General features: G+C 43.5%; 1 long non-coding RNA gene across 1 annotated transcript; it reads left to right on the forward strand.

The window, feature by feature from the left end:
• Positions 1-212: 212 nt before the first annotated feature.
• LOC144101897 (uncharacterized) lies at positions 213-3,651 on the forward strand. The gene is made up of 3 exons (XR_013308091.1): positions 213-819; positions 1,352-1,427; positions 3,505-3,651. It is a non-coding gene; the product is annotated as an uncharacterized LOC144101897 (long non-coding RNA).
• The last annotated feature ends 3,496 nt before the right edge of the window (positions 3,652-7,147 follow it).

The following is a 7,147-nucleotide window of genomic DNA, read 5'->3' on the forward strand; positions in this document are numbered from 1 at the left end:
TCACACGCGCTATTTGTATGCGGCTATATAGGGTTGTGAGTGGAGGCAGTCCGCCTGCGGTTGCCGCAGCTATAATGCGGCGCCAAAAAAGCAGGGCCTATATCCTGCATGACAAGTGTTGTTCTCATTGTCTTTATGTGCATTTAGTACTCGCGTGCCGTGGTGAATTAAAATTGCACCAGATATCACAACAGAGTTACGCTTTCGCTTGATAGCGCTTCGACACTCGGTGCAAAAGCATGGATTTGCACTGCGTAGAAGACGATGAGCGAGAAGTGCCGCGCGGCGGAGCGCTCGCGCTAGGCCAGGTGTGATCAGACACCGCACTATTTTGCTCAGGGTTAGTACTTATCGGATTAGTGTTTGTGCCTTAATATGCGTCATACTAAATTATTCTGAGACAGTGATCGCATGGGAAAGGCTAGTTCATATTCATCGCCTTGTAATTTGTAAACTTGTCTGTGCTTCCCCAGTGGAACAGGATTTTAGGCAGTGTTATGTCAAAGTTAGATCAATCTTGCGTCTCCTGAGCTGTAAACGTTGATGTTTCCTCTCCTTCTGAGCACTGCGAGCTGTCGGAGATGCAACTGCGCACTTATTTAGGATTTCTACCTTTTTCTATATCCCTCGCTTTTGCGGCCCGCATTGAAGTCGTTCGCCATTGACGATGGGTTTTTTGTCACTTATTTTCACTTTGTTGTTTATTCTTGATTGCGTGCCATCATCTGTGGTGCCGGCGATTCTCCGAGCTCGGAACTCTTCCCAGGCACGGGATCCTACCCACAGACCTCCCTTCGCCGCATTCACGAGTGTTCTTTGGTTTTCTTTTTGTTTCTCTTGCCATTACTTGCATTGCCAGTCGACAAATTTCTCCAGCTTTTAATTGTATGCAGATTCGTTAAATGCGCTAGCAATTTTTTTATGATGCTAAGCTGTGCTGTGAGATATCAAGCTTCTTGCTAGGGAAGGCATGCTTTTTTCCATTCTCGCTTCTCATTTAACCAAGGCAAACTGGTTGCAACTTTCAATTTAATACCTAGACATTGGTGCAAGGCACCATGACAGGAATTAATGAAAACCTGCACATCCTATATTCAAATTGGTGCGCGGTATTTCAGCCAGCTCATCTTTCAGTGTGGTTATAACCGTCATTGTGACTCTTCTCAAAGAATGTATATAGGTGCATTACATAAAATCTGTTCATTCTTTTGTAATGGTCAGCTCATTTGTTTTTATTTACTTATATTACGTCCAAGTTTCGGTTTTAAAGCAGAAGACGATTTCCTCTCTTGTCATTCATGACATAGCTACAGCCACTGACAGCTGTTGCTCTGGATGTATTTATTTGCAGTTGCCAGCGGCCAGCATCTATTGGGCCATGCGTGCTTCCTGCCTTCGGCTGTGTCATCCCTCCTGATCCGTTCATGGTAGTTATTCTTTTTCAGTGATGCATATCTTAGCTGCCTATTTAGAAAAATATTTTCAACGTAGGCTTGCAGCTAGGTTTAGAAATGCATGAAACTCTGCATGCACTTCACAGCAGTACCTCAGCTTATAATTACCGCAACTGTAGACTTGTACAAAATATAGTCGCTGATGTAGCTCTTGACGCAGCTGCTGTTAACATAAACATGCTTTGACATTGCACACCTGTTGCCTGGTATGCATATGTGTCCTCGAAAAGGACCTATATGTTCATTTATTCCTTTAAAAACATTGTGCTCTACAATGATGGTTTACCAGTATTTCTGATACAGAGACCAAATTGTCAGTCAGTAATGTAACATTGCACGATGACAGCAATCTTTGTATGGCATAGCATCCTTGCAATGCACTGAGCAAGCTGCTATCAGCAAAGATTTATTGCTGGTTTATTGCCATAGCATATGGTTATACTGCACAGTTTGTACCTCTACCTTCTTAAAGCTGCATACTTGAAAAATTTAAAATTAGTTGAAGGAAAATTCAAGAAAATGTAACAGTAACTGTCTCACATTTTGGTGGACACTTGAACCGTGATATAAGGGAGGGATATAGAAGGGAAGTAATGAAGAGCTGCCCTAGCGGAGGGCTGATGCCCATGTTAGCTGCCCCTCTTTAGTTAAACATACCTCGCAATTAACATATTTGGTGCAAAACAAACATGGGACTTGCACGCTCACAAGCACCCTCATGTCAGTAAAACAAAGTGCCAATGTTGCCGTACTTTAGAGCTTTGCTCTTAAAAGCGCAGCTGACTGCTGCTCAAAGTTGAGAGCAAAAATATGTCTACTTTTCCTCATGTGCAGTCCGCGGTGCTGGTGCCATTTGCAATGGTGATTGACATTGAGTCGCATGATGCGCAGTCCGTTCCTGGAGTTAGTGATTTTGTCTGTCGTGTGAATGTGCTGTTAAAATTAGTGCAGAACAATGGTTCTTCAGTTCATTTTAGCTAACTGTATCCTGTGCCACATGCTACAACCCTTTTTCCACAAATTTCCTAATCTCATTTAGCCATCTCATTGCCACCCATTCATGCATTCACCTACTCTTGGAATCCTCCCAGTGTTTTAGTGTGGTATTGCTTATATCTTCTCTGCATTACACATGCATTGCACTTCCTCTTTTTTTGATTTAGTCAAGATATCTCTGTTCCTGTTTCTTGCATAAGCATAAGAGGCGACTCAAGTGCTCCATCTGGGCTTGTGATGCAATGTGTAGGGCCCTTCGTTTTTGGGTAAAACCTGGTTTCTTCCTACTGTTTCACCAATAAATATTCTTAAAGATCAGGTTCAATGCAATTTCTGTGCAAATGTGCCTGTAAGAAAGTGTGGTTTGAAGGTGCACAAAGCCCAAGAACTGCTGGAGTGTAGTGGATGTCACATAATTCTTCTGACCGATTTTTTGAACAATTCTGGTTATTTTATTTCCCTTTTAATGTTTATTGTTTGTCGGTTGCTTATAATTTCTGAATAAATTGAAAACTACATGTACTGACTGGTATTTCATTCCAATAATTATACTCATTATTATGAAGCTGTGTTGGAAGGTAGGTGTGCATTTAGTGTGCGTGCTTTGAATTTCAGTTATTGTTTCTGCAATGAAAAATGGAGGACAGGTCTCTGCTGTGCGAGTTTTTTGCAATGGAGTTAAAGTAGCTGGAGCAGCATTTGCTACTGTGTCACCCAGCCAAAAGTTCTCCCACAGACCACTGAGCTTCTGAATACCTATGGCTTAAAGCTCGAAGCTCTGGTTGCCCTTTCCGAGGTTTTCTGCATTAACGAGTGCAAGCCCAAGGGCTCAGAGCTAACAAGCATTTGAAATCATAGGGCTATACACAGTAGTGCTGGAACCGTGCAGCAAGTCAGTGTGAAATAGGTCGGGATAAACGTGGTTTACTGTAGAAAGCTAGTGTGAAAAAATAGTTGCACTCACAGAAACCGCTGCTTTTTTTCTTAGTCGGTCATTGAAACAAAGCAATGCATGTAAACTTTGATATCTCACTGATCCCTCAATTTTTCCCAGCTAAAGACCGAGAGTTGCATGGAAGTTGTGCAAGCCACCAAGTTGCATGTGATTTTTGCCAGGGACCTGGAGCAGGCTGGGAAATTAGTGGATGGCCAGTGGTATTCACTCTGTAAGGCAAGCTTTTTCTGTGTGTTCAGTTTTTGGCATGGCATTGCTCAGGGGTGCATGCACTAATCTGACTACTCTACACCCGCCCATGCTTCAAGAACAATGAAGTACATGAAAAAAATGATTGCCGAAAAAAAATTGCTGCTTCTGTTATGTTTTTCTAGGAAAGTATTTGTCATTTAAAGGGCTGTGAAAACCTTAAAAATTATTATGTGCTTGTTGTGGCTTTTTTTCAAATTTCTCCTTCCATGTCTATGTTGGCCTGACCTTGTAGCTTTTCTGCATGAGATTGGCTGCTACCTACAGTTCGCTTTTTTGTTGCTTCTTTATTGCCTGTCACATTCTTTACTTTGCGTGGCAGTGTCATGCAGTTTGGGAAGTAATCTGATCTTATTTCTGCATTGGCCTGAAATGCGAGCTTTTGCATGTGGGGCAGGTTTATGGTGTCCTTTTTTTTGCTGTAACTGCAGTTTGGCCATGAGGGTTAGCCCTTTTTTATTTTGATGCAGTGTCATATACTTCATGCATAAATTAATGAAGTAAGCGCTATTATTTGTAATAAATGAACATTCATTATAGCTGTGGCCTTTAGAAGTGCGCTTGACTCTAAAATGGCTGTCTTCCTGCATTCAGTATTACGTCTTAAAACCAGCCGGAAGACACAACACAGGAGAAGAGATGAGCACGAGGTGAGGCTGGTCTAACAACTAAAATTTTATTGAAGGAAAGTGGCAAAAGAAGACCTGCAAAGAGATTCAAGCACGCAAAACCCCAAAGCAGTGAGAGGGCAAAAAACAATCGAAAGGCACTGACCTACTAGTAAACCATCTAAAAAACTAATTCCTTACAGTGAAGGTTCACCAACGGTTTAGCCAGGCACTTGTTTTTAGCCTTACTGATGTAGTAAGCCTCAACTATATCAGGGCAGATTTATCACTTCCCTAAACCACTGATGTGCCACGGAAATCAGGCGTGCAAAGAGAAAGGTCGTCCTCCGATTGCATTCACGAAATTGAACGTGCAGGGTCAGGTGAAAATTCGCCTTCCTCTCTTACAGTGAAAGTGCTCTCAGCCAGGTGCACATTCAGATATCTGCTTGTCTGCCCATAGTAGTGTCAGCTACGAGGCAGTGGAATGCAAAAAACTGTTTACTTTTGCAAGTGGTGAACATTTTTTATCCGCCACTGTGCATAGCGGACGATTATCCGTAGTTGTATCAAGTCTAGTTTGAACGGAGAAGCAAAGGTCTCCTACCTTACTTTTAGCGGTCAAGACAACAGCAACATTATACTTTGGTGCAACTTTCTTGGGACGGTGCAAAATGGCATGGAGGTAACGTATAGAGCCCGTCTTTTTGTGCTGCTCAACTACATCAGCATCATGCGAATGGTGTTCCGTTCCCTCGAGAGAGTAAAAACACAGTCTGACAGGTGCGCGAGATGGACAAGTGGGAACCCAGGTGCCATTGGCTTGGAAACCTGCTCCGAGAATGAATTCTGAACACTGCGATGGCATGACTTCCATAAAGCGGTTGTGATGCATGCGATTGCCAACCTGTCCTTCACCAGCCTCGAGTGGTTCGACTCATAGCTAAGAGGCTTCCCCATCTTGGGCTGTGGGGCCAACATATGTGGTCGTCCGCAAAGCGCAGGTCGAAGTCAAGAAGCTACAAACGGTTATGCTTAGTGAAATTCAGACGTTAGAGATAGGTTAAAAGAACGTCTTGCTGGGCAAGTTGGTACTGAGAGATAGGTTTGACCACATCTATCAAAGCCTATCTGAGAGATAGGCTTTGACCACATGCCTAAAGATTTCTAAAACGTCTTGTGCCAACTTATCTGAGCCCTCCTCGTGCAAAAAAATTAGGTAGCTATCAACATAACGAAATGCTACTATGCCAAGGTAGGTCTTCCAACCAGGGCTTTGATGCAGTATCGACTCTGGACAGAAGAATGTCGCGGAGGAACAGTGCAACCTGGGACCATCTGCATATGCCTGATTTCTGATGTAAATACCGCCTTGCCAACTCACAAAAGTGGAGTTCTGTGGAGTTCTAGTTTCTTGTGGACAGCAACCTGGGCAGGTGCTCTGCAGTGAGCATCCACATGGAGGGCCTGCACTATTCATTGTCACATGATATAGCTCTGAGGCATGTGCAAACTGCATCAGGGTGAACAATGAACATGCTTTTACAGATGATTGCGTGATTTCGGTTGCTGGCGTCATGGGGCTGTTGTCCTTTTACTGTAAATCCGCATTTGTCAGTTGGCATGGTGGTATTTACACGCAGGTCGTACCTTTGGTCAGCAACATTTTTTGTCTAAAGTCGATAAGGCATTAAGAGCCCTGTTTGGAAGACCTTGGCATAGTAGCCTTTCGTTATGTTCATGACTACCTAATTTTTCTGGACATAGAAGGCTCAGATAAGTTGGCACAAGATGTTTTAGGAGTCTTTAAGGCATGCGGTCAAGGCCTGTCATTTACATCAGAATTGTCTAAGCAGAAAATTTAGCAGTTTCTTGATGCAGACCTGCACTTTGTGGACAAATATATTTGTCGGGGCTACAGCTAACGATCGGGGAAGGCTCTTTTTAGCTACGAGTCGGACCACTCGTTGCTGGGGAAGAATGGTTAAGAGGTGTATTTGTCGCTGGTTAAGGTCAGTAAAGATGGAAACACTTGATGGGTGTGCAATCGTGTGCATAACATCAGCTTTACATAAGTCATGCCATCACTGCTGGGGACGGATTCTTGTAGCAGGTTTCCAAGCGGCTGGGTTCCCACTTGCCCATCTCAACAACCTGTGATAGTATGTTTTCACTCGCTCGAGGGTAAGGAACACATACTCCGATGATGCTGATACACCTTACCTCCACAGTATTCCACAGTCTCAAGAAAGTCGCGGGAAAGCGTAATGCTGCTGTTTTCTTAACAGCGAAGTGCAAGACAGGAGTAGGAGGTCTTTGCGCCGTCATTAAAAAAAGGCTTGATAAAACTGGGTACTTGTCCACAATGGACAGTGTCACAAAAAAAAGGTTCACCACTTGCAAAAGTAATGGAGTTTATTGCGTTCCACTGCCTTATGGCTGCAACTAATATGGGCAGACAGGCAGATATCTGAATTTGCACCTGACTGAGCACTTTCACTCTATAGGGGGAAGACAAATTCTAATCTGTCACTGCACGCTCAATCTTGTGAATGCAAATCTGAGGATGACCTGTCTCTTTGCACGCCTAATTTCCACAACACATCAGTGGTTTACGAAAGGAATAAATCTGTCGGTAGATAGTTGAGGCTTACTACATCGGTAAGGCTAAGAACACGTGTGGCTAAGCCGTCGGTAAACCTTCACCGTAAGGAATTTGCTTTTTTAGATGATTCATTAGTATCCCAGTGACCTTTGATTACACTTCGTCCTTTCACTGCTTTGGCTTATTGTGCGCCCGTATCTCTTCGCGGGTCTTCTTTTAAGGCTTTCCTTCAATGATGCCGCCGCGGTGGCTCAGTGGTTATGGCGCTCGTCTGCTGTCC

The sequence above is a fragment of the Amblyomma americanum genome, chromosome 1 (assembly GCF_052857255.1).
Source record: "Amblyomma americanum isolate KBUSLIRL-KWMA chromosome 1, ASM5285725v1, whole genome shotgun sequence".
Lineage (NCBI taxonomy): Eukaryota > Metazoa > Arthropoda > Arachnida > Ixodida > Ixodidae > Amblyomma > Amblyomma americanum.